This window comes from Lepeophtheirus salmonis, chromosome 11, assembly GCF_016086655.4.
Source record: "Lepeophtheirus salmonis chromosome 11, UVic_Lsal_1.4, whole genome shotgun sequence".
In the NCBI taxonomy this organism is placed as follows: Eukaryota; Metazoa; Arthropoda; class Copepoda; order Siphonostomatoida; family Caligidae; genus Lepeophtheirus; species Lepeophtheirus salmonis.
Window position 1 is genome coordinate 8,711,932 of NC_052141.2, and position 24,627 is coordinate 8,736,558.

A 24,627-nucleotide genomic window follows, 5' to 3' on the forward strand; every position below is an offset into this window, starting at 1 on the left:
ACGTGACGGGGTATGTTCGAGGAAAGGGTTAAGGAAGGCTGCAGAGTAACACTGAAAGAGAGGGACTGTCACTTTGTATGTATTCAGGAGGTGACGAAGACATACAGATCGAGACTCTTATTACAGGCTTTCTTTTTCATGTTTACACAAAGAAATTCCGCGGAATCAAGTTAAGCAGTTCAGTAATACTGGAATGGATTGAGGAAGAAATGAGTGCACTCAGACTCCTCTCTAAATCTGTCTCATTAGAGTCGCAAATGATTTCAAAAAAAAATTATTAGTCGTTGTAGTCGTCTTTATTTTTATATATAATTGAACTGTTTTATGTGGGGATCAAAAGAAGAAGAAAAAAAGGAATGAAATTACCTTGTAATAACTTAAAATATCTTAATTTTAAACACGTTTTGGAAGCTTCCCAAGCGAGAAAGAATGAATTTGTAAAAATCCCTTTTTTTATAAATAAATTTCTTTATATTTTATTAATTATGTGCCCTTATATACTTATTTGTAGAGTAATAAATAATGATTGTGGTCATGAAAGACGGCGAGTAAATATAGTCGATTATTAACTAAGTCTACTGTATTAATGTCATATCTTATTAAAAGCGTAGCTATACACTTGTAATTCCGTTTGTTTTGAAGTAATAAGTGTGGGTCCTTGTTGGACCCTTCTCACCAAGTCTAAAGTTAGTAGGTTTAGAGATGACCTCGGGGGTAACAAGTATGAATCGTGCAATCAATGGGTTAAAAATTTCGACCATATTCAACAGTCAGGACACGATAAATGAGTTGGTTATCTAAAGCATGAACTTACCAAACATGGGGCTAGGGTAATTTCTGAGCCTATTTTTAAGGATCAATGGATTACTAATGAAGCCAGACATGATAGCAACTAAAGAAGAGAAGACCTACGTCCTGGACCCAACCTTAACGGGAGATATACTAGAGACATACATATAATGCAAAAGTATTAATAAATATAGAAATAAAAACCTCAGCAAACTAATTACAGATGAATATGGAGCTACTAGCACTGATTGCAAAATTGTAAACCATGGAGGTGTCTATAATTGGTGAGGTGCACAATTTAAAAAAAAAAACATTCTCCATGCTAAAGGAGCTAGGTATTAACAAAAAGGAGTTAGCTTACATTGAGCTCAAAATGCTCAATAATTCATATAAAATATGTTCGGGGGAAGATCAAGACCAGATCGCGTAGTCTAGGTACAGTTTATAAACACATATGTAGTATTATTATCTTATTGTAGACTCACTGTTCGATTGATATGCTATTAAGTATTACCACAGATGAGAGGGTTTCCGTCATATAAAGAGAAAAACTTAGAGTGATTATATAAGTATAAAATTTAGTGAGTTAACATCCTTAAAAATAAGTAAGCTATATTAAAATCAAAGCAATAACTTTCAAATCCATGGATACAGATGATTACAAAGTACATGAAAGTGCTACTATTATTCACGTTATAAACATTAATATATATGAATCCACTTTATATTAGCCATCAAATTACTGCATTACCATCTCAAGCTATCAGGACTACATGCAGATGAATGAAAAAGTACGCCGGGTCCAATACACGGCTTATTTTTAAAATTCATTTTTTTCAGTAGTGAAATATATTATACCTATACCTTCAGGATTCCCATCGTGACTGTTAAGTTTAAGGTGATTGGATGGAAGGGATATGCCCCTGGATGCCGTCAAGTTTATGACGGCACCCCCAAGAATCTTAAGATCGTATACCATAGTTTTTTTGGTTTCAATGTGCCTCTTAATCTGGAACTTGGATCCAAATGAGAGAGGACTGTTCCAAGATAGAAAGTGCATCTCAAAGTGAATTCGAAAATGTAGACAATTAATAAGAATTCAAGGCTATGCAGCCTCTATTTCACGAAATTGGATTATATTAGTCATTCCATAGACCCAAGATAGGGCAGTGGTCGTCAACTTAATCGTCGTCAACAGGGAATAAAATAGGGCTCTCAGGCGCAAAAGCTCAAAAACAGGTTCTAGCTTTTGGTAAAAGACCAAGTTACTTTAAAATGAAAATATAGAACTAATTCAAGGATTGACATATATACTTGATTGAACTAATTAACTCTTTAGGAGACTGAAAAAGGATACTATACCTTCAGTGTGGCCAAACCTTCCACTCTACTTCTATTCTCCTCTGCATCTTCCTAGATCCACCTGAGCATCCACTAGTGGCCTACGACTCCAGCTCGAAAACGAGCGTCAGGAAGCTTTGGAGCTCAAAATGTATGGAGAAGAAGAAGAGCTAACCGTTAACGAGCTATATGATAAGTTGTTACTGGAAACATTACCGTCGGGATTTATGCTCATTAAATCCCCCACATTTGCCCTTGTTAAACTGGAAGTGACTGAAGGCAGGGGCTTTGATATTAAGGCTAGCCTCAAAATCCAAGAAGAATTCCATTTTTTTCATGGGTATCATACGCTAAACAATAGTTCAGTCTCCCACTGTCATACCACAAAGGCTAATATCATCAAATCAGTATCCGAAATAATCAGTATTGCTGCATATTTTGTATCAAAAGAGTTCTTGGATAATGAAGAGACTTATGAAATCATCATGGGTGTATTGAAAAAACTAATTGTATACCCAGACATGGAGCCAATTCATTCTTCAAAATTATCTTCCATCATAGAACAGATGACAATACTATTCAAGATACCCAATAGAAGGAGATTTACATCTTTTATTCTGTAGCAAAATGTTAGTATGTTCGAATAACCTTATAGTTCTATGTCCCGATCCGTTAAGGGAAACTACATGGATGTGTTAGCACTTATAACGGTTTCCAAATTAAGCCCTGAATTCCTCTACAACAATTATACTCTAATTATTAAATATCTCTGTCAAATCGCATTTATCGTTGTGGCCGTATTAGTTGACAACCACCCAGTCAACAGGAAGTTCTTCAATCGTTTTCTTTGTGGTGGTGAGCTCTAGACTTCAATTACTCATCCACACAACATCAATATAAAGTTCCTCACATCATTGACCCTGTACACAGTTTCCAAAATATTTATAACTGATTTCAAAGGGAAGCTACTACTGGCTCTTTTTTATTTTTTTATTTATATTTACACATAACAAATCAGTCAATAATCATAAAAGTTTATTATTTAATTCTATAATAAGTAATAACACATAAGAACCATCCCGAATCTCTCTGGTCTAGATAATTCCCTGGTCCGTCGGTAAGCTTTATACACGGTAATATTTCATCATTTTCCAGTAATCTCTGACTGGGCAGAGACAGCTTCTAGGATTTCTTATTGAGTAGAGTACATACTCTTCCAGCCTTGGTGGAACAGGCTTTTCTAGGGAAAAAGATATGGTTCGAACGATGAGGTGATTGCCGAAACTGAATCCTATTTTGAGGGACTTGACAAAACATAAAATAAAAAAGGCAAACAAAAAACCCTATATCCCCTATCCTCGAAATTAAAGGTTGGGGAATAGGGTTAAATTACTCCAAATGGTAATATAATGTAATATTTGATTTTTTATGAATAACTATGGATTTTGAAATCATTTTTTGAAAAAATAAAATTTGGGATTTTCTTCTTTTTTTTGGAAAAAAATCCCAAATTTTATTTTAAATTTAAAGTTATTTAACCTCCCTGTTTTAAATGTCTTCTTTTGTTTATCAAATCAACATAAAATCCTGCTGCATAATGCTAACAGTTATAGAGAATTTCGACATTGAAATTTTTGACACAAAAAGTAAACATTATTGGTAAGTGTTTGTTGAAATATATTTTTATTATGAAGCATAAGATTTTAATTTTATTGTATCAAATGTCATAGTCTAGGGTGTTGCTCAAGTAATTAACATGTTTGTAATATATTATTAGTTCCAACATTCAATATATATTTGGGAAATTGAAAAGTCTGTTCAGATAGGTAACCAAAAAAAGCAGCTAAAAGCTTACTAAAACATATTTCATACACATCTGAAAATGGCCAACAATGTACAACTGATAGAAATTATACTATATGTATAGTATTTCTATCTGCCCCATGCACAAATGGAACCGACCCATCTAAGGATCCGTAGATAGTTTTCCCATATGCATAAACACTGTTGAACATAACTAGAGGGCACCCTAAGAAGCTGATATTATCAAAAAGTATTAAGAAATTAGAAGGAGGTCTTTATAGTTCTTGAAGCAGGGGTGGTGGTTGTTAATATACCTAGAAGCCTCAAGTTTATACTGCACAATCTCTTGATCTAGAGCATAGTTGATTCTATATGTGTTTTTTCGTTATTGTTTTTTATCTAGCAGGGGTCCTTTTTAACTTGTTTTGGGTGTATCCAACACAAATCTAGTATGTCTTGGCTGAAATTTAGAAACTATCATTGGATTCGTAGACGGACCAGAGCATGAATCAAGCAATGAATCACTATAAGTGTAGTTGAATTTAACTCTGCTCAAAGCTTGAATTCTGATAGCAATTTTTACACGTTGTCTTATATTCAAATAATAATCTGCGATTATTTATTTCATTAATATTGGCTGTATCATCAAAGACGAGAAAATGAAAAGCCAAATGAATTCTTGTTCTGGAATCTGGAAATACTCACATGCCAGGAGACCCCAACTAAGATTGTCAATTAACTTTAGATCAGCCAGACGGTCGTTTATAGCATTACAAAGCCATTTAAATTCCAAGAAACAGTCGTTAGAAAGTGTGAGCAAGATCGTAAACGTACGGTAAGAACAAAGGCCCGGATTATGCGTGTCAAAACCCGTCTTGCTAGAAATCCAGTAAGGATGATTCGTGGTATGTTCAAAAAGCTCGATGAGAGCAAGGTTACACTCCGAAAAATCTTTAAAGAAGACTTGGGATCAAAATCAAGACCAAGGGATATAGACATCTCATTTCAATGGCCACAAAGGTAAAGAGGCACTCTAGAACCAAGCTTCTTTTGAATGTGTCCAACTAAATATGGCCTCCATGTTTCACCGATCGTAATCCTTTGGATTATTCCATCTAGGCAAAAGTTGAGGGAGGTACCTACAACAAGCCTCATGGGTCTGTGAGATCTTTGGAGTCCCCCATCAAGGTTGCAGGGTTGACTTGTTAGAAGACTACATATGTAAGATTTGTTTGGACTTCAAGAAGAGGTGTTGGCGTCCATTGAGGCTGATGGAGGCTTTCTGTAGACCACAAACACAGAAATGTTGAGCTATAAAGTTTTCTTTCATTCTACTTGAGGTGAAAACACTCCAAAACATACCATATCAATCCACTGGCAAGTTTTGACTAGTCTTAGTGCTTACAAATAATTGAAAATGTATAAATATAATATAACGAATAAGATTGATTGCTTCATATTTTTTTTTGTTCAACTTGCAACAATATAACAGCTGAGCATAATAATGAACAAATTAAAACTCCTACTCTAATCTTGATTGAATTAGGAGTAAATTCATCTGGAAAGAATGAAGCTATAAATTAAAGGACTTAATTAATTTTACATTACTATCATATATGATAGATATTTCATATAATTGTTGTAGTAACACGCCTCTTCATGAAGTCAATGTCCCTTTTTATCAATTCCAAAAGGTCATGGATCAAATTTTAAAAAAAGTGTAATATGACATAATTCCAAAGGTACAGGGTGAACTCAAAATAAAGTAAAAAAGGTGTAAAATTATGACAAAGGTTTTAATAAATCATTGTAAAAAAAAAAATTGTCAATAAGTGATCAATTCTCAACAAAGTTTGTTAAATGCATTTTTTTATTTTTTTATTCATTCACGAGGATGGAAAACAAAATCGATACTGTCATCGTCCAGCTTCACTGTTTGGGAAGATCAACCCAGAAACTTTTAAAGGACTTCAAAATTAACAGAACCTTCATAGAAGCATCCTAGAACAATACCAGACGTTCCATTCAAATCTGAACACTGGCTAATTCAATCATTAATGAAAATTAATTACCTAATTGAAATGAATAAATATTTTGATATATTAAAGCATAAACAACTAGTTACACAACAAAACATACTTAAGGCTTCCAGCTTACGTACAAGTCGTGAAAATGACACTTGAACGTAATGGACGAATTTGCATTCGCCCACTCGAAGTAGTTGGACGTCTCTGGGACCACTGGCTACACCACAAACAAGTCCAAAACGTTGGTGAGGAAGGAGGGGGAATGTAAAAGGCCAAACTGGACTCGGAGGACTTTAAGAAAACAGCCTAGTCCATTCCCCTCAACCCCATGAAAGAGATCTCGGAATTTCACGCCAGACTGTCCAGAGAGCTACCAAAAAATTAGATGGAAAGAGTTTTGTGAAGATGGAGAAGCCATTTTTGGCACAATTTCCTCCGTTACAAGACTATGAGTCTTTTCAGCTCTTTTTTTACAATTTTGCTCTCCTTAGAGCCCTGATGTCAACCCCTTGACTACACTTTTTGAGTGTATGTCGAGGGGAAGGCCTACAGTGTCCTTCATCCAAACACCGAGACCCTTGAAGCCACTGTTAGCCAGCACTGGGACGCCATGACAGAATACTATATCCGTAGTGACTGCCATGCTTTCTGCTGCCGCTCCCTGGAAGCCATTATTCCTATGATGGGGGGTTACATTAATGATCCAAAGAGCTCAGACACAGACTGTTGATAGTATTAATTTGTTGAAATTATATTGTAAATTAATAAATTATATCTTGTTGAAGTTTAAAATTCAAAGTGATCAGATTTTAATAGAATACTTTGAACAAGAGGACTAACTGTCTCAAAAATTATTCTATAAGTTGTCGACTAGGAACAAGCCGGACTACGAAGAACATCATCAAAACCATAAGAGAGAGGATTCTGTGAAAACCAAAGAGGACCCTCCATAAACTCGACAAGAAACTAAACATGGCCACACAATGAATGAACACAGTAATGAACAATCTTGTGAAAAGGACCTGAAGATGTTCGCTTACTGTTATCTGAAGATTCAGCTTCTCAACGTCAAAGCCAAAGAAAAGAGAGTAAAATCAGGGTTGTCCGTAGGATTATATACATACTTTTTTGGGATGGGGGAGGGTGGCTCAATTTTTCTGAAAGAAAGATCTAGAAATTACAATTTGAAATTTTGAAAAAAATTTGAAAAATAAAAATTTTTGGAAAAAAATTTCCAAAACTTAACTTTTTTTTTTTTTTTTGTTAAATATTAATTTTTTTTGGAAAAAAACATTAAATATCCACAGTTATTCACAAAAAATTATTTTTTTTTTTTTTAAATTTCTAAATACATTTCACATATTAAATTTTTGGGAAAAAAAATTTAGAATTCACAGCTATTCCCAAAAGTTGAAATTTTTTTCCGAAAAATTATATTTCAAATAATTTTTTTTTTTGCAAAAAAAATGAAATATTAAATTATATAGTAAAAAGCAAGAATTCCTTTAAAGGGGGGAGGTCTACAGCCCCTTCGGTCGATCCCTTTGGCGTGCGGACGTTCTTGTTAAATGAACAAGTAACTCCTCAGTTTGTTGAAGTCGGGCATGGTTTCAACATTATTTTTTTGTGAGGATATTACTTTGTTGCAAAAAAGCATTTTGGAACAATGAAAATTGAAAAACAAAGAGATCTGAAGGCATGATACAATTGCCACCAACTAATGTGTATTCATTCATCCTTGCAAAATATAAAGTTAATGGAATTTCTTTAAGCGTAAATATACATTAAGTAGTTGCAATTTCATCATGTCTTCAGATCGCTTTGCTTTGGTATATTCTTTGTTCCATAGTATTTTCTTTTTGTTTGAATTATCCTCAAAAAATAGTATATTCTACAATTTTGTAAGTAGTAATAACGTTTTGTTCTTCTACGTTTTGACTTTCTACATAATGTAGGCGTACCCAAAAATATAATTATCTGTAAGGTAGTTTAAAGTCTATAGCATGGGGATGTAACATAAATTTTTCACAGGCCCCTTCTATTTTAATAACAAACAAAATAAACAAGTATTTACATATCCCAGTTTGCTCTTAAGAAAAGGATTAGATAAAGAAGATCAAAGTTAACCATAAAAATGGCCAAACCGGACCCAGAAGAGTTAAATAAATATCCCAGGCCAATCCATTCAAATCCTTGGGGGCCCTATGGGGCCCTCAAGAGATCTTGCGATTTCCCAACAGATTGTCCAGATAACTATCAAAAACTTGATGGAAAGAGCATTGTAAAGGTGGAAAGGCCACTTTGGAACACATTTGGTCAAACCAGTCGTTCAATTTTGAGAAAAAAGGTATTTTTAGAAAAAGTAACAGTATATAAAAAAAACTATATATTTTTATTTATCTTTGTATTAGTTCATTTTAGGGGCATGGTCTTTAACCTTAAATTTTACATCGTGAATCAAATTTAGCTCTTAATATTTTCTAAATGAATATTTCATATGTATGTCTGTTTGTGTTTAGGCCTGCGCTGTCATTTTAAAAAAGAAAGGAAAAATTGAGTTTACTTGGAAGTTTGTAAATCCTAAGCATTTTTTGGCGTGCAGGTTTTGTTGCTGTTATTAGCAACTGGAACATTGCTTTTATTTTATCAAGTTATCATTATTATTTTTTCTTGAACATCTTAGTACTGAGTGCTCAGGAAAGCAAGATTAAATTATTTAAGCAAAGTTTGTATGTTTGTTGATGCATAATAACACTTTGCAATGCAGGTTACTGCCGCTATTACATATAAGTTATCCTATTTTTCATGTATAAATAATCTACAATTTATTTTGTTGATCATGTGGTAAAAAAGCATACAAAAGGATTTAGGCCCTCAACATGCAAGTTTCTTCTCCAAATAATAGCATTGCTTTTTACTTAGAAAATATAAAGGGACTACGTTTCATCGAAGGTGATATGAAATACAAAAACTTATCTCTTCGGCGAAAATATCAATTTATAAATATCTAATAATAGCGGTGGCTCTCGACAGCATTAATAAAGACGGTTTTAATTCGTATAAAAATACAAAATGTGGTGTTTGAGATCGTTGTCTTTTGCTATTTGAAAACAATCTATTGTTTTAAATTATCATTAAACCATCACTGTGTTCTTTTTTTTTTTTTTAGTAATATTGAGAGTGATATATAGTAATTTTTGTCTTTTTCATTTTTGATAGTATTTATTGTAAAGCCGGTGCTTTGGGGGAGAGTTTGTTTATATACATGCTAGTGGATGATATTTCTATTTATTGATAGTATTTACTTGTAAAGCCGGTGCTTTGGGGGGAGAACTAAAAAGATGTGGCACTCGTGATTTGTTTTGTTTTATTTTAATTTTTGTCTATTTTGTCTTTTTAAGCAAAATAGGAAATATTCCTTTGGTTCAAATATAAACTATCAAAAAAAAAAAAAAAATAATGTTTGAACTTTACAAACCTACAATCATTGACTATCACTTTTTTATTATTAATTATTTACTTACTATTTTCCTTCTTCTTTTTTTTTCTCCTAGCCATATAATTAATCAGATAGTGGCACAACAATAAAGTTCGAACTGATATTATAGTTCTAGGAAAATTGCCCTGAAGAAAATGGCCAGTGGAAAATAGCTCCTGAGAAAATTGCCTTTGGGAAAATTTCCCGTCATTTACTAAAAAAGTCCCAATACCTTGATCCAAAACTTGTTTTGTACTATAACAGGGATATCAAACACGCTGCCACCACTTTAAAAAGCATTTAGGCACACCCCAAAGGCACTTGAAGATGAACCCCGAGCCCATATTATAATTAATAACGGGGAATTAAGTGATTAGCATTTTTCCATTGGAACGGCTGTCGTGTTTGTTTATTTTTCTTTTTTCTTAATATATACTAAATTGGTGATAGGTATTATATCAGCTGTAAAGAATCTTGCCTTTTTTCCACCTAGAAACTTTTCCTTTTTTTTTTTTTCCTCCTGACATTTTTTCCTAAAATTTGTCTTCTTATGACACATCCTGGATCCTAACGAAGTGGAAATGACTACTACTCTTGCCTGGTATTATGCAAATGCATGTCCATCAATCCAAGAGTCTTGTCCAATATGAAAAATCCATCACGTCTAATCATATTATAATGGATAATTAAGTGATTCGCACTTCTTCCATTGCAACCGCTGTTGTATTTCTTTCTTGATATATATTAAATTGGTGATTGGCATTATATCGGTTTAAGAGAATCTTGAACACTTTTACTTTTTTCTCTTCAATTTTTTCTACTGCCAATTTTTTTTTTTTTTTTTTCTAAATTGTTCTAAACACATGAGGTAGGTCAAAATATTGTAATTTTAGGGAAATCAGTTTTGTAAAGAGATCTAGGAAAGCTCGCCTTGGCAAAACTTGACAAAAGCTCGGAACTTGTCACAACTTGGATTATCTGTTTTTCTTTTTCAAGCACATTATAACATGTAGATCTTCCAAGACTGAAATCTTCTTTCTCTGTAAAATATATTCTTTATATTTGTAAAAGTATATTTGTTAATCTTTTTAAGATTAAAGGGAGTAATCGACTTTGCTTGGAATTACGTAGTTAATAAAGCACAAAATCAAAAATCCTACTCAGACCAATAGACATACAACAAACTTGTCTGCATTAATATAGATGAATGATCAATAAATAATGAATATATCTAAATGCATGAGAGAGGGACCGCTATTAAACATAAATAGCAATGGTCAAATTTGATTTTCAATCTCCTAGCTACTAATTCATTGAGCAAATCACTTGAGATTAAAGGTTAAACATATTCCCATTTTAGTGGAATCGGCCCATCACTGGTTTCAGTATTCTTTGACACATCATGTGAATTGAAATAATGACAAGTAACATAGAGAATTTCTTGTGGAGTTCTCTTTTATACTATTAAAGCAACATTTATCTTTTAGCTGGTTCATAATTACTCTAGGCAGAGCCCGTTACTACCGAGAGTATAGTTATAATTATATTTAAAAAAAAATCATATTACTGTGATAATTAGATATTTTCTTTAAATATGGAGCCTTGGATCAGAAGAACTCTCGACAACTCTAACTTATGCACTAAGAAGCTACAAAAGTTAGTTTTATCATTGTTAATCTGATATGAAACCCTTTGATGTTCCATGATTACGTTTATTAATATCCTATCATCACCTCTGGGCGTCTTTTTGCTTTAAATACTTTAGTAAAAGTCAAATATACCTTTTTAATATTCATTGAAAAGTACTACAACATAATATTATATAGTCTATAAAGTTTTTATTTAAAAAATATATATATGTGTTAATTCAGAACTAATATTGCATGTTAAATAATTATATAGCACAAATAAATCTAAGGAATTATGTACAGGCTGTCTATCCCACCACTTTGCTACTTTTTTTAGCTTGTTCAATCTTGCATCTAATTGACGACTTCATTGTGCCAAATATTTGGAAAAGACACTGACTTTGGAATCTGTAACACAAGCAACAACATAACAATTGCTAAAACTCTACTCCTCTGTGAGACGTTCGTTTGAAAGGTTAGGAGGGAATTTGTGGGCTCTAAAATGATTTTGAGCCAATAGCAATGCAAACTGAGGTCATAGTGACTATGCCCAGAAGTCGGCAAATCGTCAATGAGGATCAAGGAAAGTCCATCAGGGCAATTGCTAGAGAATTTGGACGGTCACAATTGCTGATCCGGCCTGCATTCACGAAAACCTTTGTTACTACTCATAAATATGAGGAAGGGTCAGACCTTGACAAAAAAGTCTAAGAAAAAACACTCACAAAATCTCCCAACTGCTCAAACACTCACTTCATCATGAACGGGAAAACAATTTTGCCAGGAGCAGAAGGCTAACTACCAGAATAATAGATTTTGCCCCAAGGATGTGCCTGTCGTCATGAAGACGAAGTACACAGGCCACTTCATTGTATTTGGGGTGGTTAGTTCCGAAGGCCACGTCATCCCTCCTCATGTGTTCTTCCAAGGCCTCAAGGTCAATACTGATGTCTACCAAGTTGAAGCCCTAGATTGGCATGGTTTCCAATGGAAGGCCTTACATGGGCACATGCTTCAAATAGCTCAAAGATAATTTTGATTATTTCATCTTGCCGGACTTTTGGCCTCCAAGCAAGCCAGATCTGAATCCAATTGACTTTTTTAAGTGCTGTGATCAAACGACAACCCAACCCAACTCCCTACAAGGAGACGAACTTATCAGTCAGTTCAAGAAGGAATTCTAGGATTTTGCCAAAGTAGTGAAGGCATCCTTGTGTTTTCCACCATGTGTAAGGACTTTACTTGAGAGTGTATGTGATTTTATTAAATAAAATAAATCAGAATCTATCAAACCATCATAATCTAGTACTTTTTTAATCTGATAAATGTCCGGAGAGGAAATTGCGTTGGGAAAAATACTTTTGTGGAACAGATTGCTTATGCACCGTGTACAAGATAGTTGAATCAAAAGTGTTGAGGCTAACTCATACAGAAGCTAAGTACTTATTTGTCTAAGCTATCGAGATTTAAATCCCTAATTAAGATCTAGACCCAAATATAACATAACACTCCCGAGATAATGAGCCTGTTTAAGTTCTTTATTCAAATATTGTAACAATTAGAATAAAATCTGTCATAATTAGTTATCAAAATTTATTCAAAGTCAAGATGGGCTGTTTGGTCAAATAAATTACTGTTTTGAGATTAGAAAAGGAAAAAGGTTGGTGGATTTTCCTTCTTTTTTTTTTTTCCTTTCTTCTTTTCACCTTCATTATTTATTAATATTTCTTGTACATTATTTCCTTCTAATAAAGATTATATGTAGTTAGCCACTTACCTCAGTAATATTGACTATAATTAATTTTATTCGCCAAATGCCTTAAAAAAGTTCCCCCCCCCTTCCTGGATTGCATTTAATTAGATCTCCATCTATCCATTTTCCCTCGTAGTTCATATTTTTTAATTTGGATATCCTAAAAACACGCCTTCTGATCCTCTTTTCATGATCTGCTCAAGGGATATCGTCTCTGTGCGCTCACTCTTTAATAGAAAGATGCACCTTCCCTTTCAAGGTCCGTGATAGTGACTTCTGACCTCGTGAATCATTGCCTCTATGTTCAAAAATAAATAAATTCCTCCAATCCTTTACGGAATAATCGTATACTACTATAAGAACTAATGAGTTCCATAAAAAGACAGAATAATCCACTGAAAGCCCAAGTGAGGAACAGAAAATTTCTCAGCGTCCATCCACTGCTCCTTCATCGAAATTCTAAAGTTCTTATTTTCTTAAGTCAAGTCTGCTTCGTTTCTTACTCTACGAAAAATATTTCATTTATAAGAGCCCTTCAGTTTCCTTGATGTATATAATGCAGAAATAACTTATTAAAAGCATTTTTTTTTTTTTTAATTATTAATTATTAATTTACGAGGATGGTAAGCAAAATCGATACTGTCATCGTCCAGCTTCACTGTTTGGGAAGAACAACCCAGAGATTTTTAAAGGTCTTCAAAATTAACAAAACCTTCATAAAAGCATCCTAGAACAATACCAGACGTTCCATTCAAATCTGAACACTGGCTAATTCAATAATTAATGAAAATTAATTGCCAAATTGAAATGAATAAATATTTTGATATATTAAAGCATAAACAACTAGTTACACAACAAAACATACTTAAGGCTTCCAGCTTACGTACAAGTCGTTAAAATGACACTTGAACGTAATGGACGAATTTGCATTCGCCCACTCGAAGTAGTTGGACGTCTCCGGGACCACTGTCTACACCACCAGCAAGTTCCATAACGTTGGTGAGGAAGGAGGGGGAATGTAAAAGGCCAAAATGGACTCGGAGGACTTTAAGAAAACAGCCTAGTCCATTCCGCTCAAACCCATGAAAGAGATCTCGGGATTTCACACCAGACTGTCCAGAGAACTACCAAAAAATTAGATGGAAAGAGTTTTGTGAAGATGGAGAAGCCATTTTTGGCACAATTTCCTCCGTTACAAGACTATGAGTCTTTTGAGCTCTTTTTTTTTTAATTTTGCTCCCCTTAGAGCCCTGATGTCAACCCCTTGACTACACTTTTTGAGTGTATGTCGAGGGGAAGGCCTACAGTGTCCTTCATCCAAACACCGAGACCCTCGAAGCCACTGTTAGCCAGCACTGGGACGCCATGACAGAATACTATATCCGTAGTGACTGCCATGCTTTCTGCTGCCGCTCCCTGGAAGCCATTATTATTCCTATGATGGGCGGTTACATTAATGATCCAAAGAGCTCAGACACAGACTGTTGATAGTATTAATTTGTTGAAATTATATTGTAAATTAATAAATTATATCTTGTTGAAGTTTAAAATTCAAAGTGATCAGATTTTAATAGAATACTTTGAACAAGAGGACTAACTGTCTCAAAAATTATTCTATAAGTTGTCGACTAGGAACAAGACGGACTACGAAGAACATCATCAAACCCATAAGAGGGAGGATTCTGTGAAATCCAAAGAGGAGCCTCCATAAACTTGACAAGAAACTAAACATGGCCACACAATGAATGAACACAGTAATGAACAATCTTGTGAAAAGGACCTGAAGATGTTCGCTTACTGTTATCTGAAGATTCAGCATCTCAACGTCAAAGCCAAAGAAAAGAGAGTAAAATTAGGGTTGTCCGTAGGATTATATACATACTTTTTTGGGATGGGGGAGGGTGGCTCAATTTTTCTGAAAGAAAGATCTAGAAATTACAATTTGAAATTTTGAAAAATAAAAATTTTTGGAAAAAAATTTCCAAAACTTAACTTTTTTTTTTTTTTTGTTAAATATTAATTTTTTTGGAAAAAATCATTAAATATCCACAGTTATTCACAAAAAATTAATTTAATTTTTTTAAAATTTCTAAATACATTTCAACTATTAAATTTTGTGAAAAAAAAATTTAGAATTCGCAGCTATTCCCAAAAGTTGAAATATTTTTCCGAAAAATTATATTTCAAATAATTTTTTTTTTTTTGCAAAAACAATGAAATATTAAATTATATAGTGAAAAGCAAGAATTCCTTTAAAGGGGGGAGGTCTACAGCCCCTTCGGTCGATCCCCTGCGGACGTTCTTGGAAATGAAGTAAGTAACTCCTCAGTTTGTTGAAGTCGGGCATGGTTCGCAACATTATTTTTTTGTGAGGATATTACTTTGTTGCAAAAAAGCATTTTGGAACAATGAAAATTGAAAAACAAAGAGATCTGAAGGCATGATACAATTGCCACCAACTAATGTGTATTCATTCATCCTTGCAAAATATAAAGTTAATGGAATTTCTTTAAGCGTAAATATACATTAAGTAGTTGCAATTTCATCATGTCTTCAGATCGCTTTGCTTTGGTATATTCTTTGTTCCATAGTATTTTCTTTTTGTTTCGAATTATCCTCATAAAAATAGTATATTCTACAATTTTGTAAGTTCGCCGTTTTGTTCTTCTACGTTTTGACTTTCTACATAATGTCCGAGTACCCAAAAAATATATATTATCTGTAAGGTGGTTTAAAGTCTATAGCATGGGGATGTAACATAAATTTTTCACAGGCCCTCTATGTGAGTAATAACGAAACAAAATAAACAAGTATTTACATATCCCAGTTTGCTCTTAAGAAAAGGATTAGATAAAGAAGATCAAAGTTAACCATAAAAATGGCCAAACCGGACCCAGAAGAGTTAAATAAATATCCCAGGCCAATCCATTCAAATCCTTGGGGCCCTATACAAGAGATCTTGCGATTTCCCAACAGATTGTCCAGATAACTATCAAAAAACTTGATGGAAAGAGCATTGTAAAGGTGGAAAGGCCACTTTGTGAACACATTTGTGAACCAGTCGTTCAATTTTGAGAAAAAAAGGTATTTTTAGAAAAAGTAAAAGTATATAAAAAAAACTATATATTTCTTATTTATTTTTGTATTAGTTCATTTTAGGGGCATGGTCTTTAACCTTAAATTTTACATCGTGAATCAAATTTAGCTCTTAATGTTTTCTAAATGAATATTTCATATGTATGTCTGTTTGTGTTTAGGCCTCAGCGCGTCATTTTAAAAAAGAAAGGAAAAAGTGAGTTTACTTAAGTTTGTAAATCCTAAGCATTTTTTGGCGTGCAGGTTTTGTTGCTGTTGTTAGCAACTGGAACATTGCTTTTATTTTATCAAGTTATCATTATTATTTTTTTCTTGAACATCTTAGTACTGAGTGCTCAGGAAAGCAAGATTAAATTATTTAAGCAAAGTTTGTATGTTTGTTGATGCATAATAACACTTTGCAATGCAGGTTACTGCCGCTATTACATATAAGTTATCCTATTTTTCATGTATAAATAATCTACGAATTTATTTTGTTGATCATAGCAGGATTCAAGCATACAAAAGGATTTAGGCCCTCAACATGCAAGTTTCTTCTCCAAATAATAGCATTGCTTTTTACTTAGAAAATATAAATTTACATATCATTATTAATCATTAAGGACTATTGAAATACAAAAACAGTTTGTCGAAAATATCAATTTATAAATAGTAATAACTAGGGGTAGTACACAGCATTGCCCAGGGTTATTAGGCGTTGACGAAAATAGAAATTGTGATTTAATAACGTAGTAAAATTTTAGCCGAACAAAGCCTTGGAGCTACCCTCTATTTTTCATGAACACATTCACACGTAGCTTCTCACTCAATACTTCGACGTTCTCTTCTCAAGAATAAAAAATACAAATAACAGCTTGAGAAAAAAAAATTAATACTATTTGATGAAACAAGGAGTACTTTAGCTCATTGCTCAAACCTCACCTAACGTCACATTCATTTTTTTTTTTTTTTTTAGTATTGATATATAGTAATTTTTGTCTTTTTCATTTTTTATATGAGTTGAACTAAACGCCTACTAGATTTAATTCATTTTATAGAATAATTTTTGAATATTAGAGGAATGGAAAGCAAAAAGAGGACACTCAAGTCATAATATCGGTCAAAAAATGGTAACTTATAATGTTTGAACTTTACAAACCTACAATCATTGACTATCACTTTTTTATTATTAATTATTTACTTACTATTTTCCTTCTTCTTTTTTTTCTCCTAGCCATATAATTAATCAGATAGTGGCACAACAATAAAGTTCGAACTGATATTATAGTTCTAGGAAAATTGCCCTGAAGAAAATGGCCCGTGGAAAATAGCTCCGGAGAAAATTGTCATTGGGAAAATTCCCCGTCACTTACTAAAAAAAGTCCCAATACCTTGATCCAAAACTTGATTTGTACTATAACAGGGCTATCAAACACGCCGCCACCACTTTAAAAAGCATTTAGGCACACCCCAAAGGCACTTGAAGATGAACCCCGAGCCCATATTATAATTAATAACGGGGAATTAAGTGATTAGCATTTCTTCCATTGGAACGGCTGTCGTGTTTGTTTATTTTTCTTTTTTCTTAATATATACTAAATTGGTGATAGGTATTATATCAGCTGTAAAGAATCTTGCCTTTTTTTCCACCTATAGACTTTTCCTTTTTTTTTTCCTCCTGACATTTTTTCCTAAAATTTGTCTTCTTATGACACATCCTGGATCCTAACAAAGTGGAAATGACTACTACTCTTGCCTGGTATTATGCAAATGCATGTCCATCAATCCAAGAGTCTTGTCCAATATGAAAAATCCATCACGTCTAATCATATTATAATGGATAATTAAGTGATTCGCACTTCTTCCATTGGAACCGCTGTTGTATTTCTTTCTTGATATATATTAAATTGGTGATTGGCATTATATCGGTTTAAGAGAATCTTGAACACTTTTACTTTTTTTCTCTTCAATTTTTTTCTACTGCCAATTTTTTTTTTTTTTTTTCCTAAATTGTTCTAAACACATGAGGTAGGTCAAAATATTGTAATTTTAGGGAAATCAGTTTTGTAAAGAGATCTAGGAAAGCTCGCCTTGGCAAAACTTGACAAAAGCTCGGAACTCGTCACAACTTGGGATTATCTGTTTTTCTTTTTCAAGCACATTATAACATGTAGATCTTCCAAGACTGAAATCTTCTTTCTCTGTAAAATATATTCTTTATATTTGTAAAAGTATATTTGTTAATCTTTTTAAGATTAAAGGGAGTAATCGACTTTGCTTGGAATTACGTAGTTAATACAGCACAAAATCAAAAATCCTACTCAGACCAATAGACATACAACAAACTTGTCTGCATTAATTTAGATGAATGATCAATAAATAATGAATATATCTAAATGCATGAGAGAGGGACCGCTATTAAACATAAATAGCAATGGTCAAATTTGATTTTCAATCTCCTAGCTACTAATTCATTGAGCAAATCACTTGAGATTAAAGGTTAAACATAATTCCCATTTTAGTGGAATCGGCCCATCACTAGTGACAGTATTCTTTGACACGTCATGTGAATTGAAATAATGACGTGAGAGTGTGCTGATGAAAAATGGCGAGTACCACAGAGAATTTCTTGGGGAGTTCTCTTTTATACTATTAAAGCAACATTTATCTTTTAGCTGGTTCATAATTACTCTAGGCAGAGCCCGTTACTACCGAGAGTATAGTTATAATTATATTCGTTGTGCTCCGTTTAAAAAAAATCATATTACTGTGATAATTAAATATTTTCTTTAAATATGGAGCCTTGGATCAGAAGAACTCTCGACAACTCTAACTTATGTACTAAGAAGCTACACAAGTTAGCTTTATCATTGTTAATCTGATATGAAACCCTTTGATGTTCCATGATTACGTTTATTAATATCCTATCATCACCTCTGGGCGTCTTTTTGCTTTAAATATTTTAGTAAAAGTCAAATATACCTTCTTAATATTCATTGAAAAGTACTACAACATAATATTATATAGTCTATAAAGTTTTTATTTAAAAAAATATATATATATGTGTTAATTCAGAACTAATATTGCATGTTAAATAATTATATAGCACAAATAAATCTAAGGAATTATGTACAGGCTGTCTATCCCACCACTTTGCTACTTTTTTTAGCTTGTTCAATCCTGCATCAGTTGAAAAAAAGTTGAACTAATTGACGACTTCATTGTGCCAAATATTTGGAAAAGACACTGACTTTGGAATATGTAACACGAGCAACAACATAACAATTGCTAAAACTCTAATCCTCAGTGAGACGTTCGTTCGCAAGGTTAGGAGGGAATTTGTGGCATCTAAAATGATTTTGAGCCAATAGCAATGCAAACTTAGGTCAAATATGGGCATGTCCAGAAGCCGGCAGATCGTAAATGAGGACCAGGGAAGTCCATCACGTCAATTGCTAGAGAATTTGGACGGTCCCAATCGCTCATCTGGCCCTGCATTCACAAAAATCTTCGTTACTACTCACAAAAGGGTCAGATCTTGACAAAAACGGCTAAGAAAAAGCACTCACAAAAGCTCATCAACTGTTAAAACACTCACTTCATCACGAACGATAAAACACTTTAGCCAGGATCAGAAGACCAACTACCAGAACAACAGATGGTTGACCTTCTCCCTCAACGACGTGTCTGTCGTCATGAAGACAAAGTACCCAGGCCACTTCATTGTGTTTGGGGTGGTTAGTTCCGAAGTCCAGGTCATCCCTCCTCATGTGTTCCTCCAATGCCTCAAGGTCAACACTGATACCTACCAAGTTGAAACCCTAGATTGGCATGGTGTCCAATGGAAGGCCTTAAAGGCCTTACATTTATAAAACAGAGTTTGTGATGTATAATTTATATGAATAATTACCTATATAAACTGGACCCTTGATTTCTTTATTACATGTGTGCCTCTTTTGTCATTGGAAAACGAGTAGAATATAATTATAGACTCCTAAAGATAATGTGCCCCTCCTCTCTCGATAGTTTTGTCTGCATTGTCAATGAATATTTTATTCTGCTAATAACTATATTTATTTATGTATAAAAATGTCTCGTTTCATTTTGGATATGTATAGTGTCAATAATAATTTGTTGAATCTATTTGTTGTATTTTATATTAATAACTTCTATATCCTAGCATTTATCCTTTTAAATTTGTCTGATTCTCTGCCTATGACTTCTAGTTATAATTAATATAATTATTTTTTAGTTGTATATTTTTTTTAATTTACACAAATTTATTTAACTGACTATTATAAGCATACACTATAATACTCTAATTATTCATCTTAACAATGTTCACAATTTCAATGTAACGATAAAGATGTCATATTTGATCATTTTCATATTTTTCTATATAATATCCATACATCGTACAAATTCAAATAAATTAAATATTATTATTATATTAGAAATATTGAATCGCCGTAGCTCATGGAAAACGTGCTCGGGAGAAGTTATTTTCTTGAATTCAATGTGCGTTCGCGTCCAGGCGATTCATAGAGAAAGAAATATAAAAGATGTTTATGGATTTCACCAAAAGATTCCTAGGTAAGATGGAGTAAATATAATACTATAATGTTTACTTATACTAAATTAGTACAAATCCATCTAACCAATTGAAAGAACATTAAAAATATAAATATATATTGAAATTCACTACTCATCGTGAATGGATCTCGTCTATGTTGCAATCTTATAATCTCCTTTGCAAGGAAGGAGTCGAATCTCCATTCTTGAGATAGATGATTAAGCTAGAAGTAATTTTCTTCGATTTCCTAAATCTGGCTTTGATCCAATCTCTTGGAGCCCATATCCGAAGAGTGTTCGTTTTTTCGTCTCATCAAAAGTACAAGCCTTGATTTTCGCAGTTGGAAGTTCAGTTGTATTTGGATATACAAACAACGAAGAACAACTGCTTGAATGGTCTCAAATGGGGTCTTACCTTCAGAGGGTGTGCAAGGTGTTTGTCTAACATCTTTGTTAGATTCCATGGATTCGAACATGTAGATGTGGAATTTATTTAAGATAATTTTTAGCCTCTTTGTGTATTTGACGTATGGTAGGATAAAGACGGATTCTATTTCTAAGTGAGCCATTAGTTTTTGATTACTCATTGTATAAAATATCATTTTAGCAACTTTAAGGGAAGAAATTTAGGAGATTTTTATGTTAATAAATCTATAATATAGATATAGTAAAGTTATTTTTAAGAGTTTCACGATGTAAATCAAGTATGTCTGAATTTGAAAATTTACACTAATTTGTATATTAACTGTTCTAGTTTAATTTGAAATATAAAAGATTCTCATTTCTAAAGTAGAATCACGTGTTATTCTATCCTCCAAAACCGTAACTTTAATTAATAGTACCATATGTCTCAGCTCACGCATTTTACACGCACTCGCTCGATGTCCATCCCTAGTTATAAGTAAAGTTGATAATATTGTAGAGAAAAATGCGTGCAAGGAGAAGGGGGGGAGGCATATGGTATCATTGTTTAAATTACTGATGTAATTATCCTCTGCCTGCTTTATTATGATTTTTGAGGTTATAACGAAAGTATTTATTAGCAAAATGTTTAATGAAGATATACTACGTATAATTGACTTCGACGTTTTTTATCCATTACGGTAGATTTGAAAACGTCACACTCCATGAAATTGTAATTTATTATGAACCTTACTCTCAGAATAATAGCTAAGGAAACAACAAAGTAGAGTATTTCGAAATATATTTTAAGTTCCAAGTTTAAAACCGAAGGCTTTAATTAAATATAATCTACATACTGAAAAATATGTCATTATACATTTATGTTAAATATACAAAATTAAACAATGGGAATCATATAACTAATAACAATAAATTATATATACAGAATATTAAAATAGATTGATCCAAATAATATTTTCTTGTTCTGACATCGGAATCCAGTTAATATGTCATTACTTTAGGTTGCAAAACACAAAGGAGACGTGGAGTTTAATCAAAAAGATAATCACCCCTCTTCTTCATGTGGAAGTTGCTATATACAATTGTGCACAGGATATATTTCTATTGATGAGATCTAACTAATTATTAATGATAAAGTAAATGTCAAGATCAAAGAATTAGAAAATAAATATACTTATAAAAAAAAATGTTAGAAATAAATCCATCTTAAAGATTTAGAGCAAAAGCTAATTATGTAGTAATGTCCGGCGATATTATTCCTTATTAAGAACATCAAAAAGATTTCCCCCCCCCGTTATTTATGCTTATATAACAACATACTAATATTATGAAGGATATACACAATTTCTAATTATAATGCTACACCCAATGTAACTACCCCCGTTTTTGTGACCATTTAAGCAGTTGTTTTTGCATTTTATGAGTTTTCTGAACACCATTTCTTGGAGCCTATCAACCATAGCTAAGCCTTAAGTGATAAAAAAGTAATATTTATTGACCATGTAATATTGGAAAACCTAATGATCATACCCAAGTCTTTAAGTGCAGAAACCAGTATCACACAAACTAGTTGCGAACCATCCAAAGCTACTACCCCCGTTGTTGTGGCCATTTAAGCAGTTGTTTTTGCCATTTAATGAGTTGTGTATCATAATTCTTGATATGTTTAGCTAAAATAGAATCAGATTTTATGGTTAGATTTAAAAAAAATTGAATACTTACTGTTAGATAGTACAAAATTCAGAGTTCCATTTCGAAATTAGTAAATATTTTATACTTTTTACTGATAACTTGATCATCATTTGGTGTGGATGACTCAAAACATTTTTATATGTATTTCTATAAATGACATCAGTACCAACATCCTCCATTAATTTAATGATGGTTCCTCGGGAAGGGAAGAATTTAGCCGTGTATTTCTCCATAAATTTTTTGAACGTAGATGATTAGCAATGGATAAGGTTATATTACATGCAATAAGCATCGTTGTGAGATCAGAGTTAAAGTCTGACTTGATGTATTCATCACTAACTTGATTTTTTAGATGAATATCCATGCTATTGATATGAGATGAGGATAATGAGTGGCGTGTAATTCTAGACAGGGGACTAAAGGCACATTTATATGGACAAATCCTACAAACCATTTGTTTCTCATCCGGTAAGTATTTTCCAAATTCCTGGGCCTCCATTTCCAAAAATCCAGACAGAAGGATACGTTATTTTAGGTATTTCAGTCAGTTCTCTATCGACTATCAGTACCTAACTTTATATTAATATTGAATAATAAAGGCGGGAATGATAACGTTCATGATTGATAGAAGAAGATGTATATTATTTAATCTATGATGTCATAAGTATTTCTTCTCTTCTCCTCGAACGCTTTTCTATTCTTGGCAAAACTTGACGAACTTGGCAATATTTTCTAATAAGTTTTGTCTTAATCTTACGACACCCGGTCAGGGATATATTTGTTATTCCATTTTCAATTATATTCTCTTGCAGTATTTTTGACCAAGATGTTTCGCAGACAAAAATTTATTTGCCGCCACTAAATTGATACAATTAGAGCATGGTACGTATGTTAAAACTTCAATCTCAGGGGCTTCTTGTATACAAATATCTGATGAGAATGGGTTTTGAGCTTTGCCATCAGAATAATCTTCCTTATTTGATGTCCCATGTGTTTTAGGATATGAATGTTCTAACATTAGAGCTCTTTGCTTCCTTTGAAGTTCTTCTGCGTCTCTGTTTCAGTTAAACGGAAGCATTCTCTTGAACTTGATGTGTGTACGTTCGCGTCCCGGTGATTCCTAGAGAAAGAAATATACTTTATGTATGTGGATTTCACCAACAGACTCCTAGGTTAGATGGAGTAATTGCAATATTATAATCTTTACTTATACTTAATAAAACATTGATTCTTCAAAGTGAGCCGGAAGCGAATAATTTCAGTAGGAATAATTATAATACCGAGCCCAGTGACATCATTATAAGACAGCCCAATAATTTAATTTTTACATACCTCAAATAGTAAAAATGTTGATTATATTACTTGGCAAACTCTGGAGTCTTTGGTAGGAGTCCAATTCGCACGTTTCATGGCATTGATCCACAACTTCCTACGATTGATGTCTTTTTGAAAATTAAACATTTTCTTGGGCAATAAGCCAGGAAACTTTTTAATGAAAGTTGATCTATTATTACAATACAATTACCATTATGATCAATATATTATTAATAAGTATTGCCTAATTAAAACAAAAATGATATAATTAAGCTCACAAAGTAGTACATGAAGGGAATTCAAAATCTTTAAAATTGCCCTGATGGCAGCTGACAATTTTCAGCCAATCAATAAAGAGAAGAAAAAAATACGTTCTTCTTCTACTGATCTTCCATTTTGAGTACTTTTTAACACCCGGTAGCCACTTGTAGAGCCAAGGCAGTAACAGGTTAACATATTATCTGTAAGAAGTATTGAATAATGACTATTGGGAAGTTGGGAGTACTCCGATAGTTAATCAGGCATAACTTCAATATGAGGAAGAAAATGGATAGCCTCATTAACTCTTTTTAATTATTGGAACCATAGAATTAACACTTACCCACTCTTTGTAGTAACTAATTCAATTAATTTACACAAATAGGGATTAACATTTACACCTTCACGAATAAAAAATAAACAGGACTAAAGGAAATATTAACCAGTAGTATGTCACCAAAAGGGAACACCTTC

General features: G+C 32.9%; 1 long non-coding RNA gene across 1 annotated transcript; it reads right to left on the reverse strand.

Moving 5' to 3' along the window:
- Positions 1-23,218: 23,218 nt before the first annotated feature.
- LOC121126293 (uncharacterized) lies at positions 23,219-24,238 on the reverse strand. Its single transcript, XR_005866882.2, has 2 exons — positions 23,944-24,238; positions 23,219-23,701 (listed from the first exon to the last, which is right to left on the reverse strand). It is a non-coding gene; the product is annotated as an uncharacterized lncRNA (long non-coding RNA).
- Between the last annotated feature and the right edge of the window lie 389 nt (positions 24,239-24,627).